At 39.4% G+C, this 12,656-nt stretch overlaps 1 protein-coding gene across 16 annotated transcripts in view; it reads left to right on the plus strand.

Annotated features, from left to right (window-relative positions):
* The window catches only part of DNAJB9 (DnaJ heat shock protein family (Hsp40) member B9), a 707,453-nt gene that overhangs the window by 678,480 nt on the left and 16,317 nt on the right, over positions 1 to 12,656 (plus strand). For all 16 annotated transcript variants that reach the window (XR_011246618.1, XR_011246616.1, XR_011246608.1 and 13 more), the window contains one exon: positions 6,251 to 6,348. The gene's annotated coding sequence lies outside the window, so the exon portion shown is untranslated. The remainder of the gene's footprint in view (positions 1 to 6,250; positions 6,349 to 12,656) is intronic.

Genomic DNA, 12,656 nt, shown 5'->3' on the forward strand with positions numbered 1-12,656 from the left:
TTTCATTTATTTTTATGGCTGAGTAATATTCCATTGTATATATGTGCCACATCTTCTTTATCCATTCATCCGATGATGGACACTTAGGTTATTTCCATCTCCAGGCTATTGTAAATAGAGCTGCAATGAACATTTTGGTACATGACTCTTTTTGAATTATGGTTTTCTCAGGGTATATGCCCAGTAGTGGGACTGCTGGGTCATATGGTCGTTCTATTTGTAGTTTTTTAAGGAACCTCCATACTGTTCTCCACAGTGGCTGTATCAATTTACATTCCCGACAACAGTGCAAGAGGGTTCCCTTTTCTCCACACCCTCTCCAGCATTTATTGTTTCTAGATTTTTTGATGATGGCCATTCTGACTGGTGGGTGATGATATCTCATTGTAGTTTTGATTTGCATTTCTCTAATGATTAATGATGTTGAGCATTCTTTCATGTGTTTGTTGGCAGTCTGTATATATTCTTTGGTGAAATGTCTATTTAGGTCTTCTGCCCATTTTTGGATTGGGTTGTTTGGTTTTTTGTTATTGAGCTGCATGAGCTGCTTGTAAATTTTGGAGATTAATCCTTTGTCAGTTGCTTCATTTGCAAATATTTTCTTCCATTCTGAGGGTTGTCTTTTGGTCTTGTTTATGGTTTCCTTTGCTGTGCAAAAGCTTTGAAGTTTCATTAGGTCCCATTTGTTTATTTTTGTTTTTATTTCCATTTCTCTAGGAGGTGGGTCAAAACGGATCTTGCTGTGATTTATGTCATAGAGTGTTCTGCCTATGTTTTCCTCTAAGAGTTTGATAGTTTCTGGCCTTACATTTAGGTCTTTAATCCATTTTGAGCTTATTTCTGTGTATGGTGTTAGGGAGTGATCTAATCTCATACTATTATATGTACCTGTCCAGTTTTCCCAGCACCACTTATTGAAGAGGCTGTTCTTTCTCCACTGTACATTCCTGCCTCCTTTATCAAAGATAAGGTGACCATATGTGCGTGGGTTTATCTCTGGGCTTTCTATCCTGTTCCATTGATCTATCTTTCTGTTTCTGTGCCAGTACCATACTGTCTTGATTACTGTAGCTATGTAGTATAGTCTGAAGTCAGGGAGCCTGATTCCTCCAGCTCCATTTTTCGTTCTCAAGATTGCTTTGGCTATTCAGGGTCTTTTGTGTTTTCATATAAATTGTGAATTTTTTTGTTCTAGTTCTGTGAAAAATGCCAGTGGTAGTTTGATAGGGATTGCATTGAATCCGTAGATTGCTTTGGGTAGTAGAGTCATTTTCACAATGTTGATTCTTCCAATCCAAGAACATGGTATATCTCTCCATCTATTTAATTTCTTTCATCAGTGTCTTAAATTTTCTGCATATGGGTCTTTTGTCTCCTTAGGTAGGTTTATTCCTAGATATTTTATTCTTTTTGTTGCAGTGGTAAATGGGAGTGTTTTCTTGATTTCATTTTCAGATTTTTGATCATTAGTGTATAGGAATGCCAGAGATTTCTGTGCATTAATTTTGTATCCTGCTACTTTACCAAATACATTGATGTTCCTATTCCCAATTTCTTAATTGTTTTGGGTTCGTTATTATAGGTCTTTTCCTTCTCTTGTGTTTGTTGCCTAGAGAAGTTCCTTTAGCAGTTGTTGTAGAGCTGGTTTGGTGGTGCTGAACTCTCTCAGCTTTTGCTTGTCTGTAAAGGTTTTAATTTCTCCATCAAATCTGAATGAGATCCTTGCTGGGTAGAGTAATCTTGGTTGCAGGTTTTTCTCCTTCATCACTTTAAATATATCCTGCCAGTCCCTTATGGCTTGCAGAGTTTCTGCTGAGAGATCAGCTGTTAACCTTATGGGGATTCCCTTATGTGTTATTTGTTGTTTTTCCCTTGCTGCTTTTAATATGTTTTCTTTGTATTTAATTTTTAACAGTTTGATTAATATGTGTCTTGAGTATTTCTCCTTGGATTTATCCTGTATGGGACTCTCTGTGCTTCCTGGACTTGATTAACTATTTCCCATATTAGGGAAGTTTTCAACTATAATCTCTTCAAAGATTTTATCAGTCCCTTTCTTTTTCTCTTCTTCTTCTGGAACCCCTATAATTCAAATGTCGGTGCGTTTGATGTTGTCCCATAGGTCTCTGAGACTGTCCTCAGTTCTTTTCATTCTTTTTTCTTTATTCTGCTCTGCAGTAGTTATTTCCACTATTTTATCTTCCAGGTCACTTATCCGTTCTTCTGCCTCAGTTATTCTGCTATTGATCCCATCTAGAGTATTTTTCATTTCATTTATTGTGTTGTTCATCATTGTTTGTTTCATCTTTAGTTCTTCTAGGTCCTTGTTAAATGTTTCTTGCATTCTGTCTATTCTATTTCCAAGATTTTGGATCATCTTTACTATCATTATTCGGAATTCTTTTTCAGGTAGACTGCCTATTCCTCTTCATTGGTTAGGTCTGGTGGGTTTCTGCCTTGCTCCTTCATCTGCTGTGTGTTTCTCTGTCTTCTCATTTTGCTTATCTTACTGTGTTTGGGATCTCCTTTTTGCAGGCTGCAGGTTCGTAGTTCCTGTTGTTTTTGGTGTCTGTCCCCAGTGGCTAAGGTTGGTTCAGTGGGTTGTGTAGGTTTCCTGGTGGAGGGGACTAGTGCCTGTGTTCTGGTGGATGAGGCTGGATCTTGTCTTTCTGGTGGGCAGGTCCACATCTGGTGGTCTGTTTTGGGGTGTCTGTGGACTTATTATGATTTTAGGCAGCCTCTCTGCTAATGGGTGGGGTTGTGTTTCTGTCTTGCTAGTTGTTTGGCATAGGATGTCCAGCACTGTAGCTTGCTGGTTGTTGAGTGAAGTTGGGTGCTGGTGTTGAGATGGAGATCTCTGGGATATTTTCGCCATTTCATATTATGTGGAGCTGGGAGGTCTCTTGTGGACCAGTGTCCTGAAGTTGGCTCTCCCTTCTCAGAGGCACAGCACTGACTCCTGGCTGCTGCACCAAGAGCCTTTCATCCACACGGCTCAGAATAAAAGGGAGAAAAAGTAGAAAGAAAAAATTAGTAGAAGTAGAAAGAGAGAGAGAGAGAAAGAAAGACAGAAAGAAAGAAGGGAGGGAGGGAGGAAGGAAGGAAGGAGGGAAGGAAGGAAGAAAAGAAAGGAGATAAAGTAAATAAAATAAAGATAAAATACAATAAAGTTATTAAAATAAAAAATTAAGAGAAAAAATTAAACAAAAAACGGACAGATAGAACCCTAGGACAAATGGTGGATGCAAAGCTATACAGACAAAATCTCACACAGAAGCATACACATACTCACAAAAAGAGGAAAAGGGGAAAAAAATCATAAATCTTGCTCTCAAAATCTACCTCCTCAATTTGGGATGATTCGTTTTCTAAAGGAAGGAAGGAAGGAAAGAAGGAAAGAAAGAAAGAAAGAAAGAAAGAAAGAAAGAAAGAAAGAAAGAAAGAAAGAAAGAAGATAAAGTAAAATAAAGTATTAAAATAAAAAATAATTATTAAGAAAAAAATTTTTTTTTAAAAATGGACGGATAGAACCCTAGGACAAATGGTGGAAGCAAAACTATACAGACAAAATCTCACACAGAAGCACACACACACTCACAAAAAGAGGAAAAGGGGAAAAAATCATAAATCTTGCTCTCAAAGTCCACCTCCTCAATTTGGGATGATTCGTTTTCTATTCAGGTATTCCACAGATGCAGGGTACATCAAGTTGATTGTGGAGATTTAATCCGCTGCACCTGAGGCTGCTGGAAGAGATTTCCCTTTCTCTTCTTTGTTCGCACAGCTGCCGGGGTTCAGCTTTGGATTTGGCCCCGCCTCTGCGTGTAGGTCGCCGGAGGGCGTCTCTTCATCGCTCAGACAGGACGGGGTTAAAGGAGCCGCTGATTCGGGGGCTCTGGCTCACTCTGGCTATGGGGAGGGAGGGGCTCGGAGTGTGGGGCGGGCCTGCGGCAGCAGAGGCCAGCGTGACGTTGCACCAACGTAAGACGCACCGTGTATTCTCCCGGGGAGTTGTCCCTGGATCCCGGGAACCTGGCAGTGGCGGGCTGCACAGGCTCCCCGGAAAGGGGGTGTGGATAGTGACCTGTGCTCGCAAACAGGCTTCTTGCTGGCGGCAGCAGCAGCCTTAGCGTCTCATGCCCGTCTCTGGGGTCTGCGCTTTTAGCCGCGGCTCGCGCCCGTCTCTGGAGCTCCTTTAAGCAGCGCTCTTAATCCCCTCTCTTTGCACACCAGGAAACAAAGAGGTAAGAAAAAGTCTCTTGCCTCTTTGGCAGGTCCAGACTTTTCCCCGGACTCCCTCACGGCTAGCCGTGGCGCACTAATCCCCTGAAGGCTGTGTTCACGCCGCCAACCCCAGTCCTCTCCCGGCTATCCGATCGAAGCCCTACCCTTAACTCCCAGCCGCGCCCGCCCCGGCGGGTGAGCAGACAAGCCTCTCGGGCTGGTGAGTGCCGGTCGGCCCTGATCCTCTGTGCGGGAATCTCCCCGCTTTGCCCTCCGCACCCGTTGCTGTGCACTCCTCCGCGGCTTCGAAGCTCCCCCCTCCGCCACCCGCACTCTCCGCCCGCGAAGGGGCTTCTGCGTGTGTGCAAACTTTTCCTTCTTCACAGCTCCCTCCCACTGGTGCAGGTCCCGTCCCTATTCTTTTGTCTCTGTTTATTCTTTTTTATTTCGCCCTACCCAGGTACGTGGGGGGGTTTCTTGCCTTTTGGGAGGTCTGAGGTCTTCTGCCAGCGTTCAGTAGGTGTTCTGTAGGAGTTGTTCCACGTGCAGATGTATTTCAGGTGTATCTGTGGGGAGGAAGGTGATCTCCGCGTCTTACTCTTCCGCCATCTTCCCGGAAGCCTCCCCGGCAAAACACATTTTAAGCAGAATTCCATAGGCTGAAAAGGCAAGATTTCGTAAAAGGACTAGATTTGCTGCAACCTCTTTTTTTTTTTTTTTTTTTTTTTTTTTTTGCGGTACGCTGGCCTCTCACTGTTGTGGCCTCTCGCGTTGCGGAGCACAGGCTCCGGACGCGCAGGCTCAGCGGCCATGGCTCACGGGCCCAGCCGCTGCGAGGCATGTGGGATCTTCCCTGACCGGGGCACGGACCTGCATCAGCAGGTGGACTCTGTGCAGTGAGAGGCCCGCGTACTGCAAAAAAAAAAAAAAAGAAGCACCAGCCTGGGAGACAGAGGACAAAGGACAAGGTATTCCTCGACTCTGTTTCTAATGATCTTGTCTTTGCTGAGTGCACCTGACTTGCCTCCCATTAGTTCTGAGCCAAAGAAAAATAATTATTTCTTTCATATCCATGAATGTGTAAACTTTGTTCCACCCTCTCCCAAATAGGAGAAGAATATATCCCACTTTAATATGCTCCAAGTTAATAAGAATGAGAGATTGTTGCATATGACCAATCAGCATGAGGTTCAACCCATAACCATTAGTTGATATTATAATAATTCCTGTGAAAGTCAGTATGGTACCATTGAGGAAAGAATTAGATTTAATATCGGCCAAACCTCAGTTGATATTCTAGTTCTACTACTAGTTGTGTGAACTTGATCAAGTTCCTTAAATTTGGGGGGTCTTATCTGTAATGTGAGATTAGCAATATCTACCTTCCAGTGTTGTTATGATGATTAAATAAAATAATTGATATATGTAATGCACATCTTACATAGTGTTCCATAAATTATGATTTTTGTACTGGAAAAACTCTGAAGTTTCATCTTCACTGATAGTTGTATTGCCTTTCTTCTGATAAACCTCAGATGCCTGTTACTTATTTTGTCCCCTTTGGACATTTGCTAAAGATTTGATGGTTATTCAGCTCTCTGGTGAGAAAATCTTTATACAAAGATTGCCATACTTTGTACCATGCTACCCTGCCTTTCTGGCCAACATTTGATTGGTCTATAACCAGCTGACTGATCAAAGAGCTAGTAGCCTATGGCTTAGTGTAGGGATATGACAAGAGTACAAAAAAAGCCACTTGTATCTTTCTTTGAGGGAATTTTTAATGTGACGCTCACAAAAACGTTTCTTCTTCTTTCCTATTTTCCAGTATACCCTCATAATAAATCCCCATTATTTGCATTTTGCCTGTGTCTCTGTTCATCCAGTGCAACTGAAAAGATAACATATAACGCAGTTCTTCCTTTCATTTCATTAATAATATGGTACCCATGTGATATTGTTAACGGTGAACATTTTTTCCTGTTAAAGAATGGTATTAAAGACCATTGTCTACTTTATTTTCAAGGAATAGAACGGCATCACTGGGAATTCCCCCAGAAGCACAAGAACTAGATATGAAGGATAAAACTGTCCACTGGTCCAGGTTCCTGATAAAATTACTATGTAAGTATCTAATGCTTATCTCATTTAGTATCAGAGTAAATGGTAACTGGGGGAAAAATGATGGATTAGTTTAGCTGTGAAGTGTAATGGTTGCACAATTATATACAATGCCACTAAGTGGAAATTTTAACCATAATCACTTTCAAGGGAGATAAAATTTTCAAATAGCCTCTTTGGAAGATTACTTAATTCATGTCTATAAATTATGTTAAAGATAAAACGCATTATTTAAATGTTAGAGTATCATCTAATGTGCCTCAAAGAATTTATGTGCAAAATGACAATTACCAGTTTCTAATTAAATAGTAAGAGAGAATAATAGTCTAATGCTTTGATGACAGGCGCGCAGTCCTTGATTCCTAGAATCCAGATCTAAGTTTATTGGTCTTAGGCAACCTCTACTTTTTCTGATTAGACTGAATGAAATTTTCTTCTCATGGGATTTGAAAAACGTAAGATCAGAGTGTTTGAATTTACTCTGACATTCTAAATATCATAGTTAATTGATTTTAACAGAGCTAATCAATTGTCTCCTTTAAATCTTAAATTAAAGAAGTTAAGTTAATCCTGTCTCCTTTAGCTCTTAAGACATAAGGTGATGGAGACAAGTAGACATGAATGATTATTTTATTCTCATAGTAATATTACTATAATCATTCATTTGCTTTCGTATGTATATGCATATGTTTAATATGTATGAATATGAAAAATGATTAAAATAGGATGTAAAAAGTTGTATATAATATTCTCTTTTTTAATGGTAGACCGATAAAAAATCTCTATAGTGAATTTCATGTTTTAATTTAACGATGATATTAATACTTTATACCGTAGATCTACCAGCTAACAATTATCTGCATTATAGCCTTATTTAAGAATCAACTTAGAATGAAATAGAGCTGTATTTAAACTGAAGGCTTGACATTTTCTTATCCTCAGCTCATGGTTATTTATTCTCAGCTTCAGTAGTAAGCCAGAGTATGCGATTAATTCATTCATTCATCCATTCCATAAACTATTATTGAAACCCTCCTATGTGTCCTGGATATTCTGCTAAATTTAGAGAATGCAGAGAAAGTTGGATCTCATCTTCTGCTCAAATAGTTTCCTCTCCAGGGAAAGGGATGCATACGTAGGTAAAGTACACCAATGCCTCAGGTTGTGAAGATAGTATATGCACTATACATTATGGGAGAATAGATGAAATACCTAACCAAGTCTGGGAAAGAACAGAGAAGACTTCCTGAAGTGTGTTTCCTGAATGGAGTATTAAAGGATAAGTAGCTGTTAGCCAGGGGAGGTGAGGCAGGGATGTAGTGAGCACATTCCAGTGAGATGGAGCAGTTTTAGCAAAGGGAAGATATAATGTTAATTTGGGGTATGCTGTAATGGTGTGTGTTTAAAAAGGGACCACTGGAACGTGAGGTCAGGAAAAGGCGGGAGCCAGGTCAAGATGGATCTTGCAGGCTAAGCTAAAAAACGTGGATATAATCAAATAAATCATGGGTTGCGGAGGGTTTATTTTGTTTTTTTGGGTTTTTTCTCCTCAAGGAACCACTCATCACATACTTTTTCTCTGTAAGAACATTCAGTATCCTACAATGACAAACATACCTTTGGTCTCATGGCTATGAAGAGAGGAGGATCTATACATTCTGGCTTCCCAGAAAGTATATACCCTAATTAGAGCTCTGGACTGAAAGTTACCTTTCATATTTCCTAAAAGAAATATGCATCCTGATGGGTTAGGTAGTTCTATTAGGCAATGTCTCAAGGATATCAATCTAATTATCGTACCACTTACTATTCCATGTACCATTATACACTACATGCATATTTACATGCATGCATTAACAGATTCAACAAGCTAATTGATAGCCAAGTTCAGTGGTAGGATAGAAACTGTAAATTATCTATGTAAAAGAGTGATGTTTTATTTTTTTTGCGGTACGTGGGCCTCTCACTGTTGTGGCCTCTCCCGTTGCGGAGCACAAGCTCCGGATGCACAGGCTCAGCGGCCATGGCTCACGGGCCCAGCCGCTCCGCGGCATGTGGGATCTTCCCGGACCGGGACACGAACCCATGTCCCCTGCATCAGCAGGCGGGCTCTCAACCACTGCGCCACCAGGGAAGCCCATGAGTGATGTTTTTATGTTGAATAATCAGGCATTATATATTATAGGAGAAGGCCTTCTTCTGAACCTGGAAGCAAATTTTCATTATCTTACTTCTTGACTCACCTCCAAGGAGTCAGAAAACTGTAGTTAACTTTTAGAATAAATTTAACTGTACAATTCCTTAGGGTCGGAGGAAACTCCAATAGTAATTAGCAACCTAATTACCTAGGAGGCCTATACATTAAGTTCAGGATATGGAATTACCAGAAGAACCTGAAAAGAAATGGAAGGTTATTCCAAGTTATGTCTCATACTCTGAGTTTTTTTACTCTTATTTGGGGGAGCCATTGCCTTCCCTACCATATGAAGCTCCAATTAATCTTCAGGTAGTGTTTAAGTAATGTACATGTTAGTTCTACTTATAGGATGATAATCTATCATAAATGGCTAAATTTGTCCGAAAATAAAGCAAGAAGCTTCATTTCATGACCTTTTAATTTCTGTTAAATTAAAATAATCTTTAGGGAATAAATTCACTTGCATTATCTACAAAATGGAGAGTATATGTCCCAGTTAATTTTGATGGCATGGTAATTCATTGAGATGTAAAATTGTGGATGTTTGGGAGGGTATACTATTTCTTCCAGTGTTCTGGAAGAGCCCCATTACCATCCAATTCCAAAAAAGTGTTTCTTCTTAGTCTCAGGAGCGCTTTCAAGCCCTAAGCATAGACCACTAGCTATTGTCAGGACGACCACACATGTCAGTTTTCCTGGGATAATATGATGCTGTCAGTGCTCTGCCCATACCCCCTCAGATCTCTTTTTTCCCATCTTTGCAAATGGAAGCTCCCAGTGTGGCTTCTGTGCCAACAGCTAGCACTTGTGTCTCTTTGTGGAAATTCTGCCCTCAGACTCCTATGATCGATCTCCTTTGCCTGAGTACCCAGAAAGATGCAATTGCCTGGGAATTTATATTTGTCCAGAGCTGTGCTCCACCAGTGACTGATGGATATGGAGGTTTAAATATACTTTCTTGTCCCGTGGCCCTCCCAGGTGTGATCCATATTCTTTCACTCTCCCAAGACCTCTTGGGTAGGTTTGCCAAATTTAGCAAATAAAAAACAGGACAGCCAGCAAGGAGTTGTTTTTTGGTATAAGTATGTCCCACGCAATGTTTGGAACACACTTATACCATAAAAAATTAATTATTGTTTAATTTAAAATCCACTGTAACTGGATGTCTTGTACTTCATCTGGTAAGTGCACTACCACGGGACTTCACTGATGCAGCATTCTTGCTAGGCCTCTTTCCCATCACAGCTCTGCTTCCCCACTCCTCTACCAGGTTTTCCTGGGAATACATCCTAAGAAATCACTTTAATATCAACCAGAGTCTGCTTCTGGGGAGCCTAATCTAAGACAGCCAGCTGTATTTGTTGCCTTCTCATGATTATTAATACCTCTTACCCCCAAAATGCTCTGGTTTGGATGACGAATTAGGCGGTCACTCGAACTATTATACGACAAAACTGATTGAGGACATTATGCTGTGTTCTCAAGAAATATATGGAACATGATGAATTAGTGACTAAGAGGTGGGAATTGGAAACATTATTATAGGGAAGAGCAGGCTTGGTCTAAGGTCTATGGTCTATAATAAGTCAGGCTCTTGCAATATCCCGGAGAAGTTGGAGGATATTGCCTATTTACTGTGACTGAGAGGCTTGATGGTAGACATCAGGGTTTTTGTTCTTATCAAATATATGCCCTACACCCAAATATATCATAGAAATAGTGGAACAATCAGACTATAGAAGCTGTGCAGTTATGGACGGTGTTCCGTATCAGCAAACAGAGTACTGATGTGAAGGACGTTCAGTGCCTTCACATGGCCCCGAGCTGCGTATGGATTAGCCCTATAATAATCTAAATTAAATTTCCCATTAATCACAAAAGATGCAAATAAGTCATATTTAATTTGCTTCAAATAAAACTTTTTTTGTACATCCCTGTTTGTATCGGGGTGGCCAAAAAGTTTGTTCAGGTTTTTCCGTAAGATGTTGAAGCTAATAATTTTTACCTTTTTAAGTTTTAGTTGTAACTTCTTCCAAGCATTTAAAGTGGCAACCCAAGAAGTTTTGTATTTATTTGAAATTTGTGATATGAATCTAATTTCTAGATTTATAATCTAGATAATGTACAGGATCATTTTGATATTAACTTCCAGTGATCTCAAATAGCCATGAAAGTAAGACAAGTATTTCAGGAGGAGAAACGTACAGACTTAGCATGTGACTACCCTTACAGGATTTAAAATTAAATGTGACAATTAAATTTCAGTCACTGTGCTATCATGCATTCATAAGTTGAAAAATCACATATAAAGCTGAAGTCAAATATTAGATTCACCTTTACTTAATGGAAATATAAATTAAGTGAGATGAACAGGATGGTATTAAACATATAACAGCAAAGAGTATATTTTCCAATGCTTTAAAAAATGAGCTGTGTTCATCAGTTTCCTTGGCTGAATTAGTAAACATAACCCCAACTTTTAAATGCACTTAATTTTCTATTGTCAGTACTTTCTAAATGAAGAAATAAAATTTAGAAATTAGAAGACATGATGAATAGCCTTTATTCTAAGGTCAGACATATGATACTCAAAGCTAATGGAAAACATAATTCTAAGCCATAGCAAATGAGCCCTACCTACATAACAAACTGCTGATATCAGCCTGGAAACCATCTTGAATGTCAAGGGATATGCTCTTCATTTACAGTGTTTGATTGTTCATATAAATATTTAATGAAAATATTATTAGACTATTCAGCTGAGTGAAATAAACTGATGGCACAAGTAGCTAAAGAAGCTTACTTAATATTCACTAAGTGAAGTGGCATAATAATTTATTTTGCATATTATATAAGTCTTGAGAGGTTTTATACTTTTAAACTTCTTAGCACTATTTAAAAGTCATCATTACTGCCATAATTATGAGTTTTTAGTGTATTTTTATGGTTAATGAAAATGTAACACACATTTTACAGGGAGAAAGAAGACCATCATCCACATAATGCTTGATGAAAATGAGGTACCTGATTCTGAAGTTTGACTTACCGTTAATATAGCTTCACTGAATCTCACCAAACATGTTAACTTTATACTACATAAAATTACACAGTGGGTTTCTCAAGAGTAGAACTTAAATGATTAAATGGATAAGGTAGAAAGCTTTTTAACTATCATGTGGGCTTTGAGTCTTCAGGAAAATTGCGAGTCACCTGTTTTGAATCATACTTTTAAACACTGTTTTAGTGAGGTGATATAAAGAAAAAATTGGCAAGACAGGTTTTAAAGAATTGTTACAAGTTCATATATCTATGTGTAAAATTTTTCAAATTGTCTTTCTAAATGCTGCGTATGTTAGTTGTTTTGGAAAAATATTTAAGTTCATACAGATGTACGCAGGATAGTAAAATACATAGAAAGAGAAAGTATATGTTCTAAAAATATGTTCTTTGGACGTCAGGAACACAGAAGTGGCATCCACTTTTTTTTTTAAGTTCGTAGAAAAAACAGATGACACTAGAGAATAAAGCATGTGTGTGCATGCACGTGCTCACATGCTTGTAATGTTAGCTCTTCAGTTTACCCCCAAATTATAAAAGGAATAAATCAATCATATTACTACTTAAAGGTGAGGCATAGGGCTTCCTTGGTGGCACAGTGGTTGAGAATCTGCCTGCCAATGCAGGGGACACGGGTTCGAGCCCTGGTCTGGGAAGATCCCACATGCCACGGAACAGCTAGGCCCGTGAGCCACAACTACTGAGCCTGTGCGTCTGGAGCCTGTGCTCTGCAACAAGAGAGGCCGCAATAGTGAGAGGCCCACGTAACGTGATGAAGAGTGGCCCCCGCTTGCCGCAACTAGAGAAAGCTCTCGCACAGAAACGAAGACCCAACACAGCCAAAAAATAAATTAATTAGTTTAAAAAAAGAAATCCAGGACACCAGTGGCTAGAGACAGAGCAGGTGCTTTACTTTAAAAAAAAAAAAAAAAAAGGTGAGGCATAACAAGCATTTGCTCAAGATTGCTTCCATTCTCCTTATTTGTAAGGAAACAAAGACAGTGAACCCAGATACAGAAAAATGCTTAGGAACACTTCTGAGTAAACAATAAAAAGT

The sequence above is a fragment of the Delphinus delphis genome, chromosome 9 (assembly GCF_949987515.2).
Source record: "Delphinus delphis chromosome 9, mDelDel1.2, whole genome shotgun sequence".
Taxonomy (NCBI): domain Eukaryota; kingdom Metazoa; phylum Chordata; class Mammalia; order Artiodactyla; family Delphinidae; genus Delphinus; species Delphinus delphis.